Source organism: Carcharodon carcharias, chromosome 3, assembly GCF_017639515.1.
Source record: "Carcharodon carcharias isolate sCarCar2 chromosome 3, sCarCar2.pri, whole genome shotgun sequence".
NCBI lineage: Eukaryota > Metazoa > Chordata > Chondrichthyes > Lamniformes > Lamnidae > Carcharodon > Carcharodon carcharias.
The window spans coordinates 202,952,619-202,979,600 of record NC_054469.1 but is presented as its reverse complement, the minus strand read 5'-3'; the positions used below and the strand labels follow the sequence as shown (position 1 = coordinate 202,979,600).

Sequence of the window (26,982 nt, the reverse complement as noted above, 5' to 3'; positions counted from 1 at the left end):
AATCAGTCTAGTGAACCTTCTCTGAACAGCCGCCAAAGCAAGTTTATCGTTGCTTAAATAAGGAGACCAAAACTGTTTGCAGTACTCTAGGCCTGGTGTCAGCAATACCCTGTACAGTTGTAGCAAGACCTCCCTACTTTAATTCTCCATCCCCATTATAGTAAAGGCTAACATTCCACTTGCCTCCCTAGTTACTTGCTGTACCTGCATGCTAACTTTTTGTGTACATCCCTCATGTACAGGGATACCCAGATCCCTCTGTGCTGCAGCATTCTGCAGTCTTTCTCCATTTAAATAATATTCTGTTTTTCAGTTCTTCTACTAAAGTGGACTACCTTACGTTACCCCACATTAGACTCCATCTGACAAACTTAAGCCCACTTACTTAACCTATTTATCCCGCAGATGCTTTCTGCCCTTCTTTACATTGATGAGTTGCTGCATTGAACTTGTTGATGGCATATACTGCAGCCACAGTGCCCTGGTGGTAGTGGGAGTTGATGTTTAAGGTGGTGGATGGGATGCCAATCAAAAAGACCGCTTTGTCCTGAATGGTGTCGAGCTATTTGAGTTGAGTTGTTGAAGCTGCACCCACCAGGCAAGTAGAGAGTATTCTATCACATTCTTGACTTGTGCCTTGTAGATGGTGGACAGGCTTTGGGGAGCCGGGAAATCAGTTCCTGCTCTTGTAGCTCAATATTTATATGGCTAGTTCAGTTAACTTTTTGTTCAATTGGTGGAGGATTCAGTGAGCGTGATGATGTTGAAATTCCGTGAGTGGGGGGTAACGTTCTTCTGTTGGAGATGGTCATTCTCTGGCACCTGATAGACAGATGTTTTTTGCCACTAAACAGCCTAAGTTTGAATGTTGTCCACATCTTGCTGCATGTGGGTGTGGACTAGCTGTTCTGGGACAACTTAGCTAGAGATGTGACTTGTTTTGGAGCACAAGTCTTCACTACAATCTGGATCTTGTCAGAGCCCATAACCTTTTCTATATTCAATGCGGTCAGCGGTTTCTTGATATCACGTTGAGTGAATCAAATTGGCTGGCTTCTGGGATTATTGGAACTCAGGAAGATGCCGAGATGGCTCATCCACTTGCAACTAGAAGTATCAAGTGGCTTGGCCTTTCCTTTTGTACTCGTGCTCGTGTCCCCATCGCTGAGGATGGGAACATTCATGGAGTCTCCTCCTCCTGTCAGTTGTTTAATTGTCTACCACCAATCATAACTGGATGTAGCAGGATTTTAAAGCTTAAATCTGACCCATTGGTTGTGGAATTGCTTAGCTCTGTCTATCAAATGCTGCTTCTGCTGTTTTAGTAAGCGCGTAGCCCTATGTTGTAGCATCACCAGGTTGACATCTCATTTCCAGGTGTGCTGCTACTGGCATACTTTCCTCCACTCCTCATTGAACCAGGATTGATCCCCTGGTTTGATAATTATAGTGGGGTGAGGATATACTGGGCATGGAGGGTACAGATTGTGGTGGATTACAATTCTGCTTGTAGCCCACAGCACCTCATGGATGACCAGTTTTAAGCTGACAAATATGCTCTGAATCCATCACAGTGATAACGCTATGCAATACGATGAGGGTATCCGAAGTGTGAAGGCCGGACTTTATCTCCACAAAGAATATGCAGTGCTCATGTGTATCAGTACTGTCATGAACAAATGCATCTGTGACAGATAGATCAATGAGGAAGAGGTCCTGTAGGTTTTTCCCTGATGTTGATTCTTTCCTCTGCTGTAGGTCGAGTCTGACAGATATTTCCTTCAGGACTCGTCTGCACAATCAGTAGTGGTGCTGCTGAGCCACTTTCGGTGATGGATATTGATGTTCCCCACCCAGAGTAAATTCTGAGCCTTTTCCACCCTCAGTGTCTTCTAAGTGGGTGCTCTACATGGAGGACTACTGCTTCATTACCTGAGTGAAGGTAGGTAGGTGGTAATCAGCAGGTAGTTTCCTGGCCTGTGTTTGATCTGATGTCATGAGAGTTGCTGAGGACTCAAAACTGTTCCCTGCCAACTGTGTACCACAGTGCTGCCACCTCTGATGGGTCTGTCCTCCCTGTGCAATAAGACATACCTTGGGATGATGATGGAGCACTTTGGCTGAAGGGTTTGATTCAGAGTTTGACTAGATCAGGCTGTTGCTTAACTTGTTTGTGAGACAGTTTTCCCAATTTTGGCACAAGTCCCCAGATGTTAATGAGGAGGCCTTTGCAGAGTTGATTGGGCACACCAAAGTCTTGCATGGCCCAAAGCCTTGGTCAGTGTTGGGTGATCCGTCTAGTTTTATTTTAAACGTTTTTGTAGCACTTGAATACAACTGAGTGACTCGCTAGGCAAATTCAGAATGAGATAAAAATCACCCACATCCAGCAAAAGAGGTGTTAGGTTTAGTATTGGAACGTGCTTATGTGTGATCAGAACTAGGCTTGGTTTTGAAACTCTTGATGGTTAAAAAGAGGAAGATAATGCCAAGGTCAAACTTCAAGAATGGCCAGTTTGGGTTAGGTACAGGAGGGCTGGCAGAACCAATTAAATAATTCTTGAAGGGGGAAAAAAATCACACAGAAATGTGAGGAGAATGCAGTTCTAACATGGTTATTTATAATGCCCTTTTGAGAAAACTTTCTGAATATTAATTAGCTATTGTGACCTCAAATACATTTGGCTGTTCTTCAGTTTGGATGGCCTGTAGCAGTACTGTATAAAATAAAAACAAAAAAACTGCGGATGCTGGAAATCCAAAACACAAACAAAAACAGAATTACCTGGAAAAACTCAGCAGGTCTGGCAGCATCGGCGGAGAAGAAAAGAGTTGACGTTTCGAGTCCTCATGACCCTTCGACAGAACTTGAGTTCGAGTCCAAGAAAGAGTTGAAATATAAGCTGGTTTAAGGTGTGTGTGTGGGGGGCGGAGAGAGAGAAAGAGTGGGAGGTGGAGTGAGGGTGTGGTTGTAGGGACAAACAAGCAGTGATAGAAGCAGATCATCAAAAGATGTCAACAACAATAATACAAAAGAACACATAGGTGTTAAAGTTAAAGTTGGTGATATTATCTAAACGAATGTGCTAATTAAGAATGGATGGTAGGGCACTCAAGGTATAGCTCTAGTGGGGGTGGGGAGAGCATAAAAGATGTAAAAATAAATAAATATTTTTTTTTTCTCTTTTTATAATGGAAATAGGTGGGAAAAGGAAAATCTATATAATTTATTGGAAAAAAAAGAGAAAAGGAAGGGGGAAACAGAAAGGGGGTGGGGATGGAGGAGGGAGCTCACGACCTAAAGTTGTTGAATTCAATATTCAGTCCGGATGGCTGTAAAGTGCCTAGTCGGAAGATGAGGTGTTATTCCTCCAGTTTGCGTTGGGCTTCACTGGAACAATGCAGCAAGCCAAGGACAGATATGTGGGCAAGAGAGCAGGGTGGAATGTTAAAATGGCAAGCGACAGGGAGGTTTGGGTCATTCTTGCGGACAGACCGCAGGTGTTCTGCAAAGCGGTCGTCCAGTTTACGTTTGGTCTCTCCAATGTAGAGGAGACCTCATTGGGAGCAACGAATGCAGTAGACTAAGTTGGGGGAAATGCAAGTGAAATGCTGCTTCACTTGAAAGGAGTGTTTGGGTCCTTGGACGGTGAGGAGAGAGGAAGTGAAGGGGCAGGTATTGCATCTTTTGCTTGGGCATGGGGTGGTGCCATAGGAGGGGGTTGAGGAGTAGGGGGTGATGGAGGAGTAGACCAGGGTGTCCCGGAGGGAGCGATCCCTACAGAATGCCGATAGGGGGGGTGAAGGGAAGATGTGTTTGGTGGTGGCATCATGCTGGAGTTGGCGGAAATGGCGGAGGATGATCCTTTGAATGCGGAGGCTGGTGGGGTGATAAGTGAGGACAAGGGGGACCCTATCATGTTTCTGGGAGGGAGGAGAAAGCGTGAGGGCGGATGCGCGGGAGATGGGCTGGACACGGTTGAGGGCCCTGTCAACGACCGTGGGTGGAAAACCTCGGTTAAGGAAGAAGGTGGACATGTCAGAGGAACTGTTTTTGAATGTAGCATCATCAGAACAGATGCGACGGAGGCAAAGGAACTGAGAGAATGGGATGGAGTCCTTACAGGAAACGGTGTGTGAGGAGCTGTAGTCGAGATAGCTGTGGGAGTCGGTGGGTTTGTAATGGATATTGGTGGACAGTCTATCACCAGAGATTGAGACAGCGAGGTCAAGGAAGGGAAGGGAAGTGTCAGAGATGGACCACGTGAAAATGATGGAGGGGTGGAGATTGGAAGCAAAATTAATAAATTTTTCCAAGTCCCGACGAGAGCATGAAGCGGCACCGAAGTAATCATCGATGTACCGGAGAAAGAGTTGTGGAAGGGGGCCGGAGTAGGACTGGAACAAGGAATGTTCCACATACCCCATAAAGAGACAGGCATAGCTGGGGCCCATGCGGGTACCCATAGCCACACCTTTTATTTGGAGGAAGTGAGAGGAGTTGAAGGAGAAATTGTTCAGCGTGAGAACAAGTTCAGCCAGACGGAGGAGAGTAGTGGTGGATGGGGATTGTTCGGGCCTCTGTTCGAGGAAGAAGCTAAGGGCCTTCAGACCATCCTGGTGGGGGATGGAGGTGTAGAGGGATTGGACGTCCATGGTGAAGAGGAAGCGGTTGGGGCCAGGGAACTGGAAATTGTTGATGTGACGTAAGGAGTCAGAGGAATCACGGATGTAGGTGGGAAGGGACTGGACAAGGGGAGAGAGAAGGGAGTCAAGATAACGAGAAATGAGTTCTGTGGGGCAGGAGCAAGCTGAGACGATCGGTCTACCGGGGCAGTTCTGTTTGTGGATTTTGGGTAGGAGATAGAAGCGGGCCGTCCGAGGTTGGGCGACTATCAGGTTGGAAGCTGTGGGAGGGAGATCCCCAGAGGAGATGAGGTCAGTGACAGTCCTGGAAACAATGGCTTGATGTTCAGTGGTGGGGTCATGGTCCAGGGAGAGGTAGGAGGAAGTGTCTGCGAGTTGACACTCAGCCTCCAGGTCAGTCTAGAGGTCAGTGCGCCAGACAACAACAGCACCACCCTTGTCAGCGGGTTTGATGACAATGTCAGAGTTGGACCTGAGAGAATGGAGTGCAGTAAGTTCAGAGAGAGACAGGTTAGAATGGGTGAGAGGAGCAGAAAAATTGAGACGAATAATGTCGCGCCGACCGTTCTCAATGAAAAGATCAAGAGAAGGTAAGAATCCAGAGGGGTCCAGGTGGAGGGAGAATATTGGAGATGGGTAAAAGGATCCGTTGAACTGGGAGAGGACTCCTGCCCAAAGGAGTGAGCCCGGAGACGAAGACAGCGGAAAAAGAGTTCAGCATCATGCCGAGCCCGAAATTCATTGAGGTGAGGGCGTAAGGGTATGAAACTAAGTCCTTTGCTGAGCACTGAACGTTCAGCATCGGAGAGGGAAGGTCAGGGGGTATAGTGAATACACGGCTGGGATTGGGATTGGAAGATGGGGTGGGGACGGAGGGACAGGCCGGGGTGGAGGGTCCTAGAAGTGTGTTGGTGTCGATGAGTTGTTGGAGCTTGCGTTCCTTAGCACTTGAGAAAAAGAGAAAAAGTTTCTTGTTGAGGCGTCGGATGAGCCGAAGGATAAAATGAAACTGGGGGCACGCGCAGCTTTGATAAAGGGTACGGCGGTGCTGCTGGAGGGAGAGGTCGAGTGTGTTCATATGGCGGCGCATGGCACTGAGTGTGGATTTCAGAATGTGATGGGAACAGCAGTCCGAGAAACGTTTTATGTCCCGGAGATACCTGTAATCCTGGGTGGGTTCGAAACATGAGGGGTGGAATTTCAGTTGAAATCCACGTGGGGTAAGTCGGAGATGGAGACAGTCACTGAGAAAGGACATGTGGCTGTGAAAGCAGGTTTTAGTAAACACCTTGTCAAACACCAGGAGGGAAATGGAAAGCAAGGAAGGTGAGCAGGGCAAAAGAGAGATACGGAAATCTTGTCGCAGAGAGGAACAGAACTTCTTCAAGGAGGTAGGCATTTCTTGAAGAGCAGTGGCAGTCAATTAAACACAGAGATAAAAACAAAAAAACTGCGGATGCTGGAAATCCAAAACAAAAAAAAACAGAATTACCTGGAAAAACTCAGCAGGTCTGGCAGCATCGGCGGAGAAGAAAAGAGTTGACATTTCGAGTCCTCATGACCCTTCGACAGAACTTGAGTTCGAGTCCAAGAAAGAGTTGAAATATAAGCTGGTTTAAGGTGTATAAAATAGTCGTTTGGTAGTACAGAACTTGAGTATTGCTGAATAAAGACATTTTGTTGAAGCTTTTCGTCTTGCACTCATCAGGACAGTCACAATACCAATGTCAGGGGAGGCAACAACTTTATACTGTATGAGAAGAGAGCACTGATTGGCAGGCAAGTGAACCCTGATTGATAGAGGCATTGCCATGGAAAATGTAACGGTTAATGGTGACTAACAGTTAACTGCCAAGCATTGTTTGAAATTTTAAACCAGGCAGCTTGATTCTGATTGGCCAAGGCATTGCCCTGAGGAATGAACCAGTGAATGGCTATCACTTATTTTGTTCAGCTGAAACAGGCGCAATGTGTGAACATGTTCTTTCTGTCTGCAAAGAACAGGGCCCTGTGTATTACTGTTTGTAGCTTCCAGTACACGCAAATGCGCCAGTCCCTTTCTCTGCTCACATTAGGCAAGGTACAGACCATACCCAACCAGCCCGTGCTTGCAAAATGCAAAACACAGTGTCCAGCATTAGATGTGATTCCACAATTGGGCAACATTTGCTAAATAATCCTCAGTGTGCTAAAAATGACGCTGACAACCAATTTAAGATTGTCAGTCAGGCTCTGTGTGGCGCATTTACATGCACTGGTAGCCAAATATAGTAATACACAGGGCCCTGTTTTTTGCAGTCAGTAGTACTATACAGTTGGTATTGTTATTCCACTACTGTTTCCCACAGTTGGATGAATTCAGCAGATTACAGCTGTATTCCTGCTTTCTTGTACTGGACTGTATTTTTCAGGCAGCATGATGCAATGGTGGATGCATTAGGATTATGGTTCCATCAAACACCTTTTTTACAGATGAGAAATGATTATTTGAACAGCATTGCACACCCTCAGCTCCTCAAAAAATTTTGTGCATTTGAAGATTGAATGACATGGTATGCGTAAATTCAAAAGGTTTGTCCTGCAAATTTTCCTGCCTGATAGTCAATATTTGACAATCGGGTTTAGTATTCTACCCACAATCCACATTATCACTCTTTACATTTCTCACTTCTGTTTGTAAAATTGATCAGGAAATGTTGATCAGAGAGCACTGGAATTTGAGAGTGAGACCTGAATTTATATTGTGTTTTATCACAGTTCAAATGTCCCAAAGCGCTTCACATATAATTCATTACTTCTTGGCAGCAGTAACTGTTATGAAAGCAAAGCGTGACTTGCCTCTGGTTTCCCTCCTGTAAATAACGAAATTAATGTTGATACTATAACATAATTTTATTTTGATAACTGAATATTTTGTTAATGGATAATAACCCATTGAAATTCGACTCAAAAGTTATATTGTATTTTCTGTTAACCTTGTACTACTCGAAACCAAAACCCCAATTACTTAGTTGCTAAATATTATTTTACTTTGAATAATATACCTTTCAGTAGCACAATTTATTTTATACAAATTTATTATCAGAAAATGAATTCATCCTACATACCATGACCTTATCAAGTTTGCTAACTTGCGTAAACAGCTGTGATCTCAGGACCGACTCTGGAGGATCTGATGGTAACTTGGCACTATTTGCATTGGAACTGCTTCTGGTTGTTCTGATAACATCCAATTTGTAACTTGAGCCTTGCTCCTTCAAGTTTTCCAAATTTGTCTTTAGACTGAACGTTATTAACAATCTCAGTTACATTTTTAACTTCCAGTAAATGTATTAGCCATTATCATATATTTTCAGTAACTTGTGTTGTATGTAATCTATTGTCTTTACTTTCCCTAACTTCTTTTGAATTTCTCCCTTTCATAATATATTCCAACATTAACACTCCCTGAATTTTGACATGCCATTGATTTCCTCCTGAAAAGGAACCAGATAAATATTTGTTTGGGAGCGTGGTTCGAGAGAGAGGGGAAAAGACTAAGATTAAGTACTCTACTAGACACAGTTTCTGTAGGGCTGGATAGGTTTGGAAAAAGGTTGGAGATTGATTGTGCAGTACATTTGCTTGGGTTGAATACTGGAGATGATAGACTAAATTCTGAAAATATTCCACAGATAATGAATTAAGGGTTATGCTGTTGTACCAGTAGATAACCAATTCCCATAAAGGGCAAGATGTTTAGATAGTTTTTAGGCTCAGTGCGATCAGTTACCTCCCAAGAAGTATTCATGCCAGACTTGAATTTGTAACACCCAGTAAGAATTGGAGAGCTAGGGCAAACTTATTCTGGGGAGGAAAGGGGTAACATATCTACATATTTCACAGATGCCACACCTACTTCAAGACAAAGAACTTCATTGATGAAGTTTAAAACTGCAAACAATTTTTTAAAGTGACTATTACCAAAGTGCAAGACAAGAGTTATGTTTTGTCATCTATTTCTGAGGGATAAGAATCTTGTCTTTCAACCTTTGTATGTTTGAAGGTCAATAAAACCACAATGGAACAAAATACATAATACATAATTGATTTCTTTACAAGGCAATAACAGTTGAACAGAATGAGCCACAGGATTTTCTTCACTGAATGTGAGCAACACAGATTTTGAAGGCTAAACAGAGAAGAAAACTGTCTTACATCTGTACTCCAGAAAGCCTGTTGGTAAAGGATAGCACTTGAACAAATTCTTACTCAATGCAACTTTTAACATATGCAATATTACATGTATACACTTCGTAACTATACCCCAATTTCAGTGTATGTCTCTTTATATCTGGTCAAATGGAACCCCCCAATTAATGCCCTCCATCTGCATTAAATTAAACATAATTGATATAACATTAACACTGCAAATGTTGGAGGTCTAAAATTAAAATAGAAAATAGACAACCACAGGTGATGCCCCAAACATTTCCATTTGAGACACAATTCTCAGCTATGCCTTCTCATCCAGCACACAGTAAAATTTGCCACACTTGACCACCCATGCTCGTCTAACACTGCTCCCCTGCTGTCCAACTCAGTGGGATTGTCATCACTTGGTTCCACTCTGGACAACCACCTTAACATCTGGAGTCCCAAAAATTCTATCCTATGCTTCCTCCTCTTTCTCATGTACTTCCTGTCACTTGACTGCATTCAAAGACATTGCGCAGCTTCCACCTGTATGCTGAAAACACCCAGCTCTATCTCCACCACCAGTATTGACTGCTTATTGCTTCTCTGTTGTCTGCCTGTTCTCTGACATCCAGTCCTTGATGAGAGCAAAATACTGTGAATGCTGGAAATGTGAAATAAAAATTGAAAATGCTGGAAAAACTCAGCAGGTCTGTCAGCATCTGTGGAGAGAGAAACAGAGTTAACGCTTAGAGTCTAAAGAAAAGTCATACGGACTCAAAAATTTAACTGCTTCTTTCTCCACAGATGCTGCCAGACCTGCTGAGTATTTCCATCATTTTCTGTTTTTATTTCAGTCCTTCTCATCAGTGACATTTTCTTCGGCCATGTTACAAATACCACATTTATATTTCTGATTCTGGACTTTCCCAAGAAATGTCTCCAGTTGAACCAGACTATTGACATCCTTTATATTCTATTCAAGGTGAACTTCAATCTCATATACTCCCCACCTCAAAAAGTCTGCCTTCTTGTACTTCTGTACACTCCCTACCTCAGCCCCATTTGCTACTGAAACTTTCATGCAGGCTTAACTATGCTAATCCTGTCCTAGCCAGCCTCCTATTCTCTCAGCTCTTTAAACTTCAGCTCTTCCAAAACTCGGCTATCCGAATCCTATTTTGCACCGAGTCTCATTCGCCCATCATTCTTGACCTATGTTGACTACCAGTGCAACCCCAACACTTACAATTTAAAATGCTTAACCTTTTGTTTAAAAGCTTTCACTGGCCAGCATTTATCCCTTAATTAACAGTCAGAACAGATGACCTGGTTATTTTATTTTCAATGCTGTTTCTGGGACCTCGCTATGTAAAAATCGGCTGTTGTTTCTACATTAGCAGTATTTATTGCCCATCCCTAATTGCCTTGAGAAGGTGGTGTTGAGCTGCCGCCTTGCACCGCTGCAGTCCATGTGGTGTAGATACAGCCACAGTGCTGTTAGGGAGGGAGTTGCAGGATTTTGACCCAGTGACAGTGAAGGAACAGCAATACATTTCCAAGTCAGGATGGTGGGTGACTTGGAGGGGATCTTCCAAGTGGTGGTGTTCCCATGTACCCGCTGCCCTTGTCCTTCTAGATAGTAGTGGTCGTGGGTTTGGAAGGTGCTGTCTAAGGAGCCTCGTTGTGTTTCTGCAGTGCATCTTGTAGATGATACACATTGCAGCCACTGTGGGTCGGTGGTGGAGGGAGTGAATGTTTGTGGATGTGGTGCCAATCAAGTGGGCTGTGTTGTCCTGGACGGTGTCAAGCTTCTTGAATGTTGTTGGAGCTGCGCTTATCCAGGCAAAGGGAGGGTATTCCATCACACTCCTGACTTGTGCCTTGTAGATGGTGGACAGGCTTTGGGGAGTCAGGTGATGAGTTACTCGTTGCAGGATTCCTAGCCTCTGACCTGCTTTTGTAGCTACGGTATTTATATGGCTAGTCCAGTTCAGTTTCTGGCCAACGGTGACCCCAGGATGTTGATACTGATGGTAATGCCATTGAATGTCAAAGGACGATGCTTAGATTCTCTCTTGTTGGAGATGGTCATTGCCTGGCACTTGTGTGGCGCGAATGTTACTTGCCATTTATCAGCCCAAGCCTGGATATTGTCCAGGTCTTGCTGCATTTGGACATGGACTGGGGTAGGGAGGTCAAGACCTAAAGTTGTTGAATTCAATATTCAGTCTGGAAGTCCAGTGAAGCCCAGATCTGAGCTCTGCAGTCCTGCCACATCCTGTCACGAATGATGGTGGGCAATTAACAAATAACTGGAGGAGGCTCCACAATTATCCCCATCCTCAATGATGGGGGAGCCTAGCACATCAGTGCAAAAGATAAAGCTGAAGCATTTGCAGCCATCTTCAGCTAGAAGTGCTGAGTAGATGATCCATCCCAGCTTCCTCCTGAGGTCCCCAGCATCACAGAAGCCAGTGTTCAGCCAATTTGATTCACTCCATGTGATATAAAGAAATCGCTGAAGGCACTGGATATTGCAAAGGCAATTGGCCCTGACAGCATTCTGGCGGTAGTACTGAAGACTTATGCTCCAGAACTAGTTGCAGCCCAAGCAAACTGTTCCAGTACAGCTACAAACCCAACAATATAGAAAATTGTATGTCCTATCCACAAAAAGCAGAACAAATCCAACCCGACCAATTATCGCCCCATCAGTTTACTTCTCGATTATCAGCAAAGTGATGGAAGCTGTCATTGACAGTGCTATCAAGCGGCACTTACTCAGCAATAACTTGTTCACTGCCATTCAGTTTGGGTTCCGCCAGGGCCACCAGCTCCTGATATCATTACAGCCTTAGTCCAATCATGGACAGAAGAGTTAAACTCCGGTCAGAGTCCCTGCCCTTTACATCAAGGCAGCATTTGACCGAGTGTGGCCTCAAGGAGCCCTAGCAAAATTGGAGTCAATGGGAAGCGGGGTCGGGGGAGGGAGGCGGGGGGGGATCTCCATAGGTTGGAGTCATACCCAGCACAAAGGAAGATGGTTGTGGTTGTTGTAAGTCAATCATCTCATTCCCAGGATATCACTGCAGGTGTTAATCGGTGGTGTCCTAGGTTCAACCATCTTGCTGCTTCATCATTGACCATTCCTCCATCATAAGGTCAGAAGTGGGATGTTCACTAATAATTGCACAAATTTTAGCACCATTCACGACTCCTCAGATACTGAAGCAGCTCGTATCTATGTGCAGCATGTCCAGAACAACATTAAGGCTTGAGCTGATAATTAGCAAGTAACATGCATGCCACACAAGTGCCAGGCAATGACCATCTCCAACAAGAGAGAATCCAGCCATCTCTCCTTGACATTCAATGGCTTTGCTGTTGCTGAATCCCCCACTATAAATGTTCTGGGGGTTACCATTGGCCAGAAACCTAAACCCCACCCCGGCGACTGCCCAAAGTCTGTCCACCATCTATAAGGCTCACGTCAGGAGTGTAATGGAATACCCTGTACTTGCCTGGATGAGTGCAGTTCTAACAACAATCAAGAAGCTTGACACCATCCAGAACAAAGCAGCCCGCTTGATTGGCACCTCCTTCAACATTCACTCCCTCCAGCACCAACGAACAGTAGCAGCAGTGTATACCATCTACAAAATGCACAGCAGGAACTCACCAAGGCTCCTTACTCAGCATGTTACAAACCTGCAACTTTACCACCCAGGACAAGGGCAGCAGATGTGTGGGAGCACCATCACCCGCAAGCAACCCTCCAAACCACACACCATTCCTGACTTGGAACTATATCACCGTTCCTTCACGGTCACTGTGTCAAAATGCGGAAACTCTTTTCCTAACAGCACTGGGGGTGTACCTACACCACATGGACTGCAGCAGCTCAAGGCAGCTAACCATCACCTTCTCAAGGGCATTTGGAGATGGGCAATAGATGCTGGCCTAACCAGCGATGCCCGCATTCTGAAATAATTTTTAAAATGCGTGGATTCGTGTGATGTTACAGAGGTGGAAATAGACCATTTTTGTGATGGTGCAGATATGTGATCAGAAGCTCATCTTAGAGTCCAGTGTGACAACTAAGTTGTGAACAGTCTTGTTTGGCCTCAGACAGTTGCCGGGGAAAAGGCTCAAGTGGATGGCTAGGGAATGGAATTTGTGGACAGTACCGATGGTAAGTATTTAGTTGGAAGGAATTTCTGCTCGTTGTCACGTTGCTTGTCCAACATCCAGCATTCAGTGTTGATACAGTGGAAGGGTCGAGAAAGGTGGTGGTGAGGTACCACGGGGCGTCATCAGTATACATATAGAAACTGACGCTGTGTTTCCAGGTGACATTATTAAGTGGCAGCATGTGAATGAGTAATTGGAGGGGGCTGGAGTTGGATCCTTGAGGGAGTATCAGAGATTACAGTGTGGGAGTAGCAAGAGAAGTTATTACTCATGATTTTCTGCCTGCTACTGAACAGACCAGATTGAAACTAGTCGAGTGCAATTCCAACCAGCCAAATGAGAGTGCAGAAAGATTGCAGGAGGATGCTGTGATCAGCTATTATGTTAAAGGCTGCAGACAGGTAGAGAAGGATGAAAAGAGAGAGAGTGTCGTCATAGTCACATAAGATGTTATTTGTGACTGAGTGCTGTTTCGGTGCTAAGAAATCGGAGCAGGAGAAGGCCAAATGGCCCTTCAAGCCTGCTGTGCCATTCAACAAAATTATGGTTTCTTGATCTTGGCCTCAAATCTACTTTCCTGCCTGTTCCCCATCACCTTTGACTCTCATATAGTTCAAAAATCTGTCTACCTCATTCTTGAATATCACAGCTTCTGAGAGAAGAAATTCTTCCTCATCTCTATCTTAAGTGGACAGCCACTTATTCTGAAACTATACCTCCAGTTCTAGACTTCCCCATGAGAGGAAATACTGTCTCGGTATCTATCCTGTCAAGCATCTTCAGAATCTCACTACGTTTCAATAAAGTCAGCTCTCAGTTTTCTAAACTCCAGTGAGTATTGGCCCAGCCTGCTCAACCTTTTCTCCTCCCAGGAATCAACCTAGTGCACCTTCCCTGAACTAGGAACAGGCAAAGGCCATTCAGCCCATTGAGCCTGCTCTGCCTTCAATATGATCATGGCTGACCGAACACTTCAATGCTTTTTACCCACGCTACCCCCATAACACTTTACATTATTGTTATTGAGAAATCTAGCAATTGTTACCTTAAACATACTCAATGACTGAGCTTCCATGGCTCTCTGGGGTAGAGAATTCCAAAGATTCGCAACCCTCTGAGTAAAGAAATTTCTTCTCATCTCGGGCCTAAGTGGCTTCCTCCTTATTTTGAAATTGTGTGCCCCTGGTTCTGGACTTCCCAACCAGGGAAAAGATCACCTACATCTACCCTGTCTATTCCTTTTAAGTATTTTGTAGGTTTCCATGAGATCACCTCTCATTCTTCGAAACTCTGGAGAATACAGGGCCAGTTTCCTCAATATCTCTTCGTAAGATATTCCTGCCATCCCTGGAACAAGTCTGGTGAATCTTCATTGCATTGCCTCTATGGCAATAATATTCTTTCTGAGGTAACTTCTCCAATGCAAGTATATCCCTCCTGAAATAAAGAGACCAAAACTGTATGTAGTTCTCATAAGTATGGTCTCACTAACCCCTATACAGTTGTAGCAAGACTTTTCTACTTCTATACACCACCCTCTTTGCAATAAAGGCCAACATTCTATTTGCCTTCATAATTATTCGCTATATCTGCACGCTAACTTCTAGCAATTCCTGTACAAGGACACCCAGATCCCTCCATACAGTAGCATTCTTTAGTCCCTCTCTATTTAAATAAGGTTTTGTTTTTCTATTCTTACCAAAGTAGATAACCTCACATTTTCCAAAATTATACTCCGTGTGTCAAATCTTGCCCACTCACTTAACCTATCTATATCCCTTTGCAGACTCTTTGCATCCTCCTCAGAATTTGCTTTCCCACTTTTCTGTGTAGCCAAATTTGCTGGTGATATAATATACTCAGTCCCTTCATCCATATCAATATAGATTGTAAATAGTTGAGGCCCAAGCACTGATCCCTATGGAAGCCACTAGTAACAATTTGACCACCTGAAAATTACTTTTTTTTATCCTGACTCTGTTTTCTGTTAGTTAGTTGACCACTATCCAGGCTAATATCTTACCTCCAAAAACACGAGCTCTTATCCTGTATAGTAACCTTTTTTGTGGCATCTTTTCAAATACCTTTTGAAAATCCAAAACATTACATCTACTGTTCCCTTTTAATCTATCCTGCTGGTTACATCCTCAAAGATGTAACATTGACATTTGTCAAACAAGATAAAACCACATTGTGTTATGATTTTTTGATTTTTTTCCCCTGCTATTACTATCTTAATAATGGATTCTAACATTTCTCTGATGACAGATATTAGGTTAACTGGCCTATAGTTCTTGCTTTCTCTCCCTCATCTCTTGAACAGGGGTGCTTTATTTATGGTTTTCTAATCCATTTGGGACCTTTCCAGAATCTCTGGAATTTTGGAAGATTACAATCAATGTATCCGCTATCATTGCAGCCACTTCTTTTAAGACCCTAGGATGCAGGCCATCAGGTCCATGGAACTTGTCAGCCTTAAATTCCGTTATTTTTCTAGTACTTTTTCTCTGTTGAGAATGATATGTTCCTACTTCCCTTTTGCCCCCGATTTTCTATTATTGGGATGCCTTAACTGTCTTCTATCACAATATTTGTTCAACATCTCTGTCTTTGTTTACTCTTGTTAATTCTCCAATCTCATCCTCCAAGTACCTGAATTTACTTTGGTTACTCTCTTCCTTTATCTACTTGTAGCAGCTCTTATAGTCCTTTGTATTTGTTGCTAGTTTGCTTATATATTCTAATTTCTCCCTCTTTATTAATTTTTAGTTATCTTTTATAGTTCTAAAATTTTCTTAACCTTGTAGTTTGTCTAATCTATTCCAGATTGTACGTCTTTTCTTTCAATTTACCATTCTTAACTTAGTTAGCCGCGAATGTTTCATTCTTCTTGTAGAATCTTTCATTCTCAATAGAATATGTGTGTTGAGAATTCTTAAATGTCTGCCACTGGTTACTGTCTTAACCTTTTAATCTATTTTCCCAGCCTACTGTAGCCAACTCTGTCATCTTAATTTTGTAATTGCCTTTATTTAAGTTTAAGACACTAGTTGCACACCCATGTTTCTCACCTTCAAACTGAATTTGAAAGTTACCGTGTTATGATCATTTTCCCTAGAGGATCCTTCATTCTGGGATCATTCATTAATCCTATCTGACCCTTGTTGGTTCCAAAATGTATGATTCCAAGAAGCTGTCCCAAATACACTGTAGGAACTCGTCTTAAGGCAACTTCTGGCAATTTGATTTGTCCAATCTATAAATTCGAGCACCTTTCTTGCAAGCCCCCATTAGTTCTTGATTTATACTCTATCTTAATAGTGCAGTTACTGTTAGGGAGCCTGTAGACTACTCCCACCAATGACTTATTTCTCTTGCTATTTTTCTTTATCTCCACCCAATCCGATGCTGCACCTTGATCTTCTGAGCCAATACCATTTCTCACCACTGCACTAATTTTATCCTTTATTAACAGAACTACCCCACCTCCTTTTCCTTTCTGCCTATCTTTCAGAAATGCCAAATACCTCTGTCAGTTCCCAGCCTTAGTTACCATAGAACCATGTCTCTGTAATGTCAGATCATACCTCTTTATTTATATTTGTGCCATCAATTTATCTGTCTTGTTATGGATGATATGTGTATTCAGATAAAAAGCCTTTAATTTTGTCATTTTGCCATTTTCCTACTCTGGCCCATTTGCTGTTGCACACTTCTACGTTTGTAGCCTCTTCCCCTTGCTGTCACACTCTGGTTATCATTAACCCATATCACTACAAAAACAAAAACAGAATTACCTGGAAAAACTCAGCAGGTCTGGCAGCATCGGCGGAGAAGAAAAGAGTTGACGTTTCAAGTCCTCATGACCCTTCGACAGAACTTCTGTCGAAGGGTCATAAGGACTCAAAACGTCAACACTTTTCTTCTCCGCCGATGCTGCCAGACCTGCTGAGTTTTTCCAGGTAATTCTGTTTTTGTTTTTGTTTTGGATTTCCAGCATCTGCAGTTTTTTTGTTTTTAACCCATATCACTATCCTACATTATTGCCATGTCCTTTCTCTTTAACTTTCTAAATTTCGCCTCATCTGAACCCTTCCCAGCACCACCGACCACCACCATCCCGCACCACTCCCACCCTCCCCTGCTAACTATTTATTTAGTGTAAAGCTCTATATTCAGCTTAGTTATTCAATTCAACAGGGCACTAGTCACAGCACAGTTCAAGGTAGGGTGGCAGAGGCAGAAACCTGATTGGAGGGATTCAGGCATCAACTTCAGGAAAGATGGGCATGGATTTGGGAGGCAACAGCATGTTCACAGACTGTGGAGGGGAAGGGGGGATTGGTGATGGAGTGGTGTTTGCAAAGAAAGAAGAGCCAAGGATATTTTTATAAGGAAAGGTGAGATGACAGGAAATTGAAGAAGAGTGGGACTGTACCCAAGGAGAGAGAACAGCTAACATGGGAGAAAGGAATGGAAGTTGGGTGGAAATAGCATTGAAGGAGCAGAAAGTGGGTCTCAAGAACAGAAGAAACTCTGGACATGAGGAGAGATAGGAGAAAAACTGCTCCCGTGAGATTTTGTGCCAAACATAATGAACATCTGTTTGGGAGGGTGGATTTTATGGAATCTGCAAGAGTGGGAAACATGGCAGGCAGAGTGACTCGATTTGGTAAGACCATAAATTTTGCTTTCCTGACAGCAGGTTCAAATTTAGAGATTAACTCAGCGGTGTGTTTGTGCCAGGCTGGGCCTGGTGCTGCCCTGTGGTGGGTTCTACTTGTAATATATTTGCATACCATGGATACTCATTAAAATTTTTTGTAGTCAAGTTCTACATTCATGATAATGTCAGCAGCACACAAGGACCTCATGGCACCAGTTTACATATGTTCAAAGGTGGTGTGCAACAATTAGCTTTGTGCAGTTGTAACTGAGGTCAGCGGTTTTCCATGTTGAATACTGTGCACAAGAGAGGGGATCAGGAGAATGGTAGCTTGCACAGAGGCTCAGCACTGGCAAGGACGACTCGATAACGAGGTGGGGGTGTGGAGTGGAGTTGGGCATGGATAAGTGGAAGAGGGATCCAGGGAATGACAAAGGGTGGGTTCAGGGCATGGAGGAGTGAAGTGGCCTGGCATCCTGAATGTGGCGGGGGATGGTGGGAGCAGTCATTCAAGGTAAGAAAATGAGGGGCCTAAAGGACAGTGTTAGTACTGTTCACATGTGGGTCCATCTCATGGTGTCGGCTGGCAGAGTCTTTGCCGGGTTTTGATTCCACGTATGACTATAATTATCCCTGCTGAGAGTGAAGGGAGGGCCAGCTGTGTTTGCAGGTTCAGCCATGTCCCACAGAGTGGCGAGTAAAACAATGGACACTAACATGAACATTTAATAAGGAGTGGACGCAAAAATACAACATTGTTTCTTCCACAATATAGAAATATCCTGAATTCCCATGTAATCACCCATGCGTGCAGACCAAGCTAGCCTCACCAAATAACTATGATACACAGATGAAAAAACTGAAACCAATGTAATGTGAAGCACTTACAGGTGAAATTTACATTTGAAAAACATTTTTGTGTTCTCAATAAGCCTTACTTTAATGGCAGTGGAGTTGGGCAGGAAAGCTGATGAAGAAGCCTCCAAGAGGCTCTTACCTGCAACATTGTCAGCTGATGGTGGGTTTCACCACTGCAAAGCTTCCCCACCACATGACTGCACCCACCATTGGCGCTTTAAATTTTAATTGTAATTGTGTGGGAACCAGCTGAAAGCAAGAGAGCAGAAGTGGCTGGCATACACTTCCTGTTCCGCTGTCAGGAACATTGCACTATGGTTAAGATTCAGGAATAATAAGTGTGCAGTAAATTACAACTTTTAGTTGTATTGTAATGTCATTATTTTACTGAACTTTAGATGCCTGGGCTAATTTAAGAAAATAGGAGTTCTAATCTCAACAGGTTAGTTTGAGTTCAACTTCTTCAGTTCTTTAAAAATAAATCTGAAAATGAAAAGCTGGAACCAGAAGTAATGTCCTTAAAGCTGCGTCATAAAAACCCAACTGGTTCACCAATATCCTTCAGGGTAGGAAACCTGCCACCTTTACCCAAGCTGGCCTATAGGTGATCCCAGTCCCACACCAACATGGTAGTCTCCAAACAACCCTCTGAGGTGGCTTAGCATGCTGCTCGGTTTTATCAAAGAAGGCAGCTCATCACCACCTTAAAGGCAGCAAGGATGGACAATAACTGGCAGGCTTGCCTTCAATGTTCACATCTTGCATATTCATTTTTAAAAATTACATCTTAATCATTGAATCTTACTGATTTTTGGGTGGGGTATCAGCTCCAATAAACAGAAAAAACTGACCTTTTGATCGCTCTTAGATTTCCTTTTGTGGAGCCATAGAAGCCTGGAGTCTTCGGTTTGATCCCTATGGGATAGCCAGTTTGGGTACCCATTCCCGATCACTACTTGGAAGCCCTTGCTAAGAGATCCATGCATATGGCAGTCTGTGAAAGATGGACTTGGCCTTGACTGATGCCTCTTGGAATTGAAAAGCTGATGGACAGTCACCGTGCAGGTTTACCTATGAATTCGGCTGCTTGGGAAGAAGTGACTCATGCCTATAATACTGTGCTCCTTAAAGGAGACTGAAGACTTCAGGAATTTTGGAAAATTGGCAAGAAAATCACCAGGCAAAAGAACATGCCAGGCTAGTTATGATGTCAAACAGAGGAACCTTATAAACCAAATTACTGCATTGGCTTATTGCCAGCTATCAAGTCATCCTCACATTGTGTTTCTTCACTTTCAGCTCTCATTGTCTTTGGCTCAGCTTAGAGTAATAGTTCTCAAACTTTCATCTGCAGACCACTTAGAAAGGGCAAAGACCTCACGAACCACATACCCGTAATACCCCAGCTGCTCTCATTTGCCGCTGCAAAAAAATCTCATTAGAATTAATGGGAAGAATGGCATTGCTTTTTGTGTGTTAGGAACTAGAGAAAGTTTAAGCAAGTTATATGTATAGTTGTGCGTGTTTGGAATAGGTTTTAGCTTTAAGTTTTAGGTTTAATTTATATGTTTTTGTGGATTAAAAGGCTGAAACCTAGGTCTAGTTTCCTTTAGAGTTTTCTCTGGGAGAATGTTGCCTTCAGGTCTATGGGTTCGTTTGTATACATACATTTTAATTAGGTTCAGTGTGAGAACAAGTTCAGCCAGACACACTGAACAATTTCTCCTTCAACTCCTCTCACTTCCTCCAAACAAAATGTGTGGCTATGGGTACCCGTATGGGCCCCAGCTATGCCTGTCTCCTTATGGGTTATGTGGAACATTTCTTGTTCCAGTCCCACTCCGGCCCCCTTCCACAACTCTTTCTCCAGTACATCGATGATTACTTCAGTGCTGCTTCATGCTCTCGTCGGGACTTGGAAAAATGTATTAATTTTGCTTCCAATCTCCAGCCCTCCATCATTTTCACGTGGTCCACCTCTGACACTTCCCTCCCTTCCTTGACCTCTCTGTCTCAATCTCTGGTGATAGACTGTCCACCAATATCCATTACAAGCCTACCGACTCTCACAGCTACCTCGGCTACAGCTCCTCACACCCCGTTTCCTGTAAGGACTCCATCCCATTCTCTCAGTTCCTTCGCCTCCGTCCCATCTGGTCTGATGATGCTACCTACAAAAACAGTTCCTCTGACATGTCCTCCTTCTTCCTTAACCGAGGTTTTCCACCCACGGTCGTTGACGGGGCCCATCTCCTGCGCATCCGCCCTCACGCCTTCTCCTCCCTCCCAGAAACATGATAGGGTCCCCCTTGTTCTCACTTATCACTCCACCAGCCTCCGCATTCAAAGGATCATCCTCCACCATTTCCACCAACTCCAGCATGATGCCACCACCAAACACATCTTCCCTTTACCCACCCACCGGCAGCATTCCGTAGGGATCATTCCCTCCGGGACACCCTGGTCCACTCCTCCATCGTCCCCTACTCCTCACCACCTACCTATGGCACCTCCCCATCCCCACGCAAAAGATGCAACACCTGCCCCTTCACTTCCTCTCTCCTCACCATCCAAGGGCCCAAACATTCCTTTCAAGTGAAGCAGCATTTCACTTGCATTTCCCCCAACTTAGTCTACTGCATTCGTTGCTCCCAATGAGGTCTCCTCTACATTGGAGAGACCAAACGTAAACTGGGTGACTGCTTTGCAGAACACCTGCGGTCTGTCTGCAAGAATGACCCAAACCTCCCTGTCGCTTGCCATTTTAACACTCCACCCTGCTCTCTTGCCCACATGTCTGTCCTTGGCTTCTGCATTGTTCCAGTGAAGCCCAACGCAAACTGGAGGAACAGCACCTCATCTTCCAACTAGGCACTTTACAGCCTTCCGGACTGAATATTGAGTTCAACAACTTTAGATCTTGAACTCCCTCCTCCATCCCCACCCCCTTTCAGTTTCTTCCCCCTTCCTTTTGTTTTTTCCAATAATTTATATAGATTTTTCTTTTCCCACCTATTTCCATTATTTTTAAATCTTTTATGGCCCCCACCCCCACTAGAGCTGTACCTTGAGTGCCCTACCATCCATTCTTAATTAGCACATTCGTTTAGATAATATCACCAACTTCAACACTTCTGTGTTCTTTTGTCTGTGACATCTTTTGATTCTCTGCTCCTATCACTGCTTGCTTGTCCCTACAACCACACCACCCCCTCCACTTCTCATCCCCCCCCCCCCCCACCCCTAACCTTAAACCAGCTTATATTTCACCCCTCTCCTTGGATTCACCCAGTTCTGTTGAAGGGTCATGAGGACTCGAAACGTCAACTCTTTTCTTCTCCGCCGATGCTGCCAGACCTGCTGAGTTTTTCCAAGCAGTTCAGTTGGCAGGATCATTCCGCAGAAACTGCCAGAGCAGACAGGAAGTGAGCTGCAGGGAGCAGTTCCCAAGAGAGAAGCAGAAAGCCCCGAAAGCCAGTGAGTGGGGACAAAAGGAAGTCCCAGGAACACTGTTAAGTCAAAGCACAAGAACAGGAATCAGGAGCAGATCCTGTTCAGTGGAAGTGAAAGCAAGGAGCAGAGGAGCAGGCTCCAAATTAAAGAGAGAAAGCTGCAGGTAACTGACCCAAGGCTAAATGTGCTTGCGAGAAGCCAGATGATCTGAGGAGACAGCCAAAGATTGGTGGGCATATGAAGCAGTGGTGTCCTGTTGGCACGGCTGAGTATCTGAGAGAGTGTGCTTGGAAGGTAAAGCATGAACGCATGTGGTGATCCAGGGAGCAGAACATCACAAGGAGAAATCGAGACCCTTATGGAAGGCGTCCGAGAGAAACTGTCATTTGGGAGAAGGTTCCAAAGTGAGTTCCTCGAGAGTGGAGATTGGAAACCCTCATGTGAAAGATGGGGTTCAGTGAGACCATTTGGCTCACGGTGTGACAAGCATCTGGGGGGAGTTGATAGCATCTGTTTGTGGTGCTATCTGTCAGTTGGTTTCAGTGTGGTGTGTCTGATCACAGGTCACCTATTGGTTTACATCGACTATGTACTTACTGTGGACATTAGAGTTTAAGATAGCTTTTGTAACTTATGTTATCCTTATGAATCTGCATATATCTGTAAAGGCATAGTTGTGGGTGAAGGAGTATTGTAATATCATTTATTTTTTCTTGTTTAATAAATGTTTTATTCTTCTGTTAAAGTTCATCAGCTGACTCGTGTGACCGTTCAATAGCCACTCTCCACATTTCTAAACAAAAAATAAAAATTGGGATCTATCAAGCCGGGTTCCACCCTGGGATCTGACTTGTCCAGTAGTAACATCAGCTGGGATCATAACATGTGCAAGACCCCAGTGACGTGATGTCTGGTTCCAAGTTGGAGAACTTCAGCCTCATGTCAGGCTCCACATTTCCTCATCTTTGTTTTTAACCCTACAAGTGTTGAATCTGATCTCACAGTTGTAAGATGTAATAGTACCATAAACCTTAATTATAAAACTACTTTGTTGTTGCTCATGTTTATAACAACTCGTGCTGTGCACATGGAGTTGGTCTGGTTGTGTGACATCACTCAAGCAATGAGGGTTTTGCCCATGTCTTTTCTTATGGCCTTGATGGGTCAGTAACTTGCATTTTGGACCACCCTACAGGACCGCCTGATGAAAAGAATTTAAATTGAGTTTCTGTAAATCGAAGTGCCCGTGCATCAGTGAGATTCCATTTCCATGTGAGCTAGTTACTAATCTGTTGTACTAATTTGCCATTTTTTTTGCACTACTATAGTGCAGTGTTAAGTTCTTTCGTTCTATTTTGAATCCATTGGTAGCAGCTAATTACTGGTATTAATTTTATACTATGTCTCACTTTTACAGAGTAGTGATGCCTTCCAAAATCCCAGTTAGATAGTCCAAGTGTTGGAGCTGAGAATCACCAAATGTTGTGGAACTGATTACATCCCCTCTTTACTCCATCCATTTCCCCCTCCATCTTGCTTTAAAAAATATATCCAAACAACGTTGTGTGGGGTAAGAGAATTGGTTAAATAGGTGTTAGCAAAATTTATAATAATACTGGGAATGGGATACTCAAGGACCTTTAAAAATCAGTTTTTATTGCCGATTAATGAAGCCATTTTTCTCTTAGTTTTTAGCATCAGAAAACAGGAGAAATTAATTTGAACCTTCAAAGGATAAGTGTCTGGGATAAACAACAAAAAAAATGTTATTTTGAACCTCATTAAACTCATTTTATTACTTCAGCAGGGATTAAGTAGAAAGCAAACATGTAGTTTTGAAGGGATGAATCATTCATACATTCAGGCTTTGGTGTGAAACATGTGAAGTCTGATTTCATGAGCCAAAGATTCAGCTGCGATCATAGGATCCTGTGAGGCTTCCTATTTTGTGGGGTCCAATCTTGCCTCCTCATGTGCTCTCTTTATGCTGTTGTGTATTTTATACAATATACAATCCTGCCTATCGTTATCTACAATCTTGCATTATCAGTTATTTTATACTATGTTGTCCTACCACACACACCATGTCTTACCCTGTCATCTATAGGAAAAGGGGCAAATCTAAACATTTGGACCACATAAAGTGGGATTTCACAAAGCCATGACATACCTCGAATTTCACCAATATAAGAGGTGGCCTATAATTCTGCACCTTAGAGTGCAACACTCTTAAAAAAGCAAAGCTCTTAGTCCATATTCAAAGAGGAGCAAGTCCATCGCAGTTATATAGTTTTAATATCATGAGTCAGTGGTTTGCAGCCAAACAGTGTATTTATTTGGATAACTTACTGTGACACATCTGTAATTTCACTATTTTCTGGTCGCTTGGGATTAGAAGGGTCATTTATGTCAATTTATTCCTCTCATTTTTAAACAGCCCATGAACAGTAGTGTCACCTAACTCAACCTCGAATTATTTATTTTCCTGAATTTGGCGCTGCCCATTGGGTTTTAAGAAGTGAGCAAATCAAGCTATGTGATGATAAAAACATTGTTTTTTCTAATAATTTATATAGATTTTTCTTTTCCCACCTAATTTCTTTATTTTTAAATGTATTCCACCCATGGTTTATTTCACCCCACTCTCACTAGAGCTACGTTGCTTGTCCTGCTCTCCAATCTTAATTAGCACATTCTTTTAGATAATACCACCACCTTCAACATCTCTTTGTGTTTTTGTCTGTGACATCTTTTGGTTATCTCCTCCTATCACTGCTTGCTTGTCCCAACAACCCCCTCCCCCCATTAAACCAGCTTATATTTCACCCCTTTCCTATTTCTACTTAGTTCTGTTGAAGGGTCATGAGGACTCGAACGTCAACTTTGCTCTTCTTCGCCGATGCTGCCAGACCCGCTGAGTTTTTCCAGGTATTTCTGTTTATGCTATGTGATGATGTTACTTGCCCACTTTTGAGATCCTTTGAGAGCTCTTAATTTTGAGGGAGAACGGCAGCCAGAAATTGTTTTAACTAATCCACCTTTCTCTGGAAAGATTGGTCGAAATTTGTATAAAGTTGATGTTAAAGACCGCTGAAAATCTTGCATGTTTCCATTCTGTGCTATCTGTCCACTTCAGGTAAAACACGATGAAAATGTGTTACAGTAAAGAGCTCCCTCTGCACAGTCTGAACCTTGAGTTTTTAATCTCCGTGTCAATTCCTGCATCAGTATAACTTTTTTGTCATTTTAATGTTGAATATTTGTTGATGTTCTAGTATCATGTACAAGAAAAATTTTAGCCTCCTTTTTTCAAAGCTTGCCAAGGAAATCTTCTATAACTGAAAGTTGTTAGTGGGCAGATGCTCACTGCGTACCCCTAAATATCTGGAATCATCTCAGCTTTCTTGTTCTGATGCTTGAATGCTGTTTTCCTGCAGACTTTAATAAACACCTGCCTGGAGCTGCATTCTGCAATTAAAATTTGTGCAGCATTAGCATGAACTAATACCCTGTTTAAACTGTTGCTAATCTGTTTTATTTCCTGGGCTGTTGTGATGAATTTCAGGACAAGCGTTTCTGGGATCTTGTAATGATCAGTACTTACAAATAGAAACTTAAAAATAAAAGTTACTTCAGTTTTATGAAATCTCCAGTGAAAACTATGACTTTAGAGCAAGAATGTTGACTTGGTGCCAAATGCCTGGTGGTTTTGGAAGGTTGTGTGTCCGCCCACTAATTTTTCATTTACAACAGATTCTGCCAGCCCACTTCACAGAAAGACTGCAGCTGCTTTCTGGCCAATCCCTCCCTTTAATAAAATGGTTCTCACTGCAGAAGTAGCTGTATCATTTTGGATAAATGCATTTGAAGAAAAATATTAAAGAAAAAACATTTCACAGTTTTCAAATGCTAAACTGCTTCTTAGTTCCCATGTTGGATGTGAATATTTGAACTCTGGAGGCTGTGAGATTCATTAAATTCTCGATGAGTAAGTACATTTCATTGTTTCTGAAACTGGACTTTTATTTTGCACTTTTGACAGAAGAAATATGAGTCTTAAATTGATACTAGCAGAATCAAGTTGTTTAGTAATATTTCAAAGTTAGTGCAAACTGCTTATGGTGCAATTATTCAATACAAAGAGTTTCTCATCCTTGTTGGTTAGTCTCAAATTTTTTATATAAAGATGTGTCCTTGTGAATCCTAGTGCATACAATACAACCAAAAAATCAAATAATCAGGAATGTGCAGTACAGTAAAATTACATGAAAGCAACCCCAGATACAAGACAATTATGTGTGTGTGTATGCATGTACATTTTTAAACACATTTCAGATGTCATACCTGTGAATTTCTGTCACATTCTTTCAAAAAAAATGCACTACACTTTAATATCAATGCAGGATATCATTGTGTTTAGAAATCCTAGTTTATATATTCGAGTTAAGTAGAAACAATTTCGTTTGGTCATTTTCATTCTTCAAGCAGTTATTAACCCCTCCTTGTCTGTAATGAGAGGCTTATATTCTTAAAAACAGAAACAAGTTCATCAGAATGTTTAACAAAAATTACCAGTTGAAATTATTGTTAGTGCAGAATGATTAGTCTAGAATAATTTATAGCTGGTCAGGATAGGGGGAAGGCTTGGATAATCAAGCTTCTTGGGCATTTGAGGTTTGCAAGAAAGGTGGGTTTGTTTTCTTCAGTTTCTGGTTACCTCAAAGTGTGACTTAATGTTCATAATGTACAATCAAGGAATGGCTTGGTATCAGATTAAGTAGGATTCAAAGTGAGAAGATCCAAGAACAAAGATTAGATTTTTGCACTGCAGATTCTGTATCTTGATCCAGCTTCATGTTAATGACTGGCTTTAACGTTGTGTTTTTGCCATATAAAAGATATTGCTTTTTGGAACCACAAGTTGATATGCATTTTCCATTCTATTTTTCACATGTGCCTGCTTCTACTAGGAGTTTAGGAACAGGAAT

General features: G+C 42.8%; 1 protein-coding gene across 8 annotated transcripts in view; it reads left to right on the top strand.

Moving 5' to 3' along the window:
• The window catches only part of si:dkey-118j18.2, a 71,864-nt gene that overhangs the window by 25,852 nt on the left and 19,030 nt on the right, over nt 1–26,982 (top strand). For 4 of the 8 annotated variants that reach the window (XM_041185048.1, XM_041185046.1, XM_041185045.1 and 1 more), the window contains one exon: nt 1,759–1,942. The exons of 3 other annotated variants lie outside the window; for them this stretch is intronic. The gene's annotated coding sequence lies outside the window, so the exon portion shown is untranslated. Of the gene's footprint in view, nt 1–1,758; nt 1,943–25,851; nt 25,983–26,982 lie in introns of those variants that run through there. One more of the 8 variants, XM_041185050.1, reaches the window with a different exon arrangement.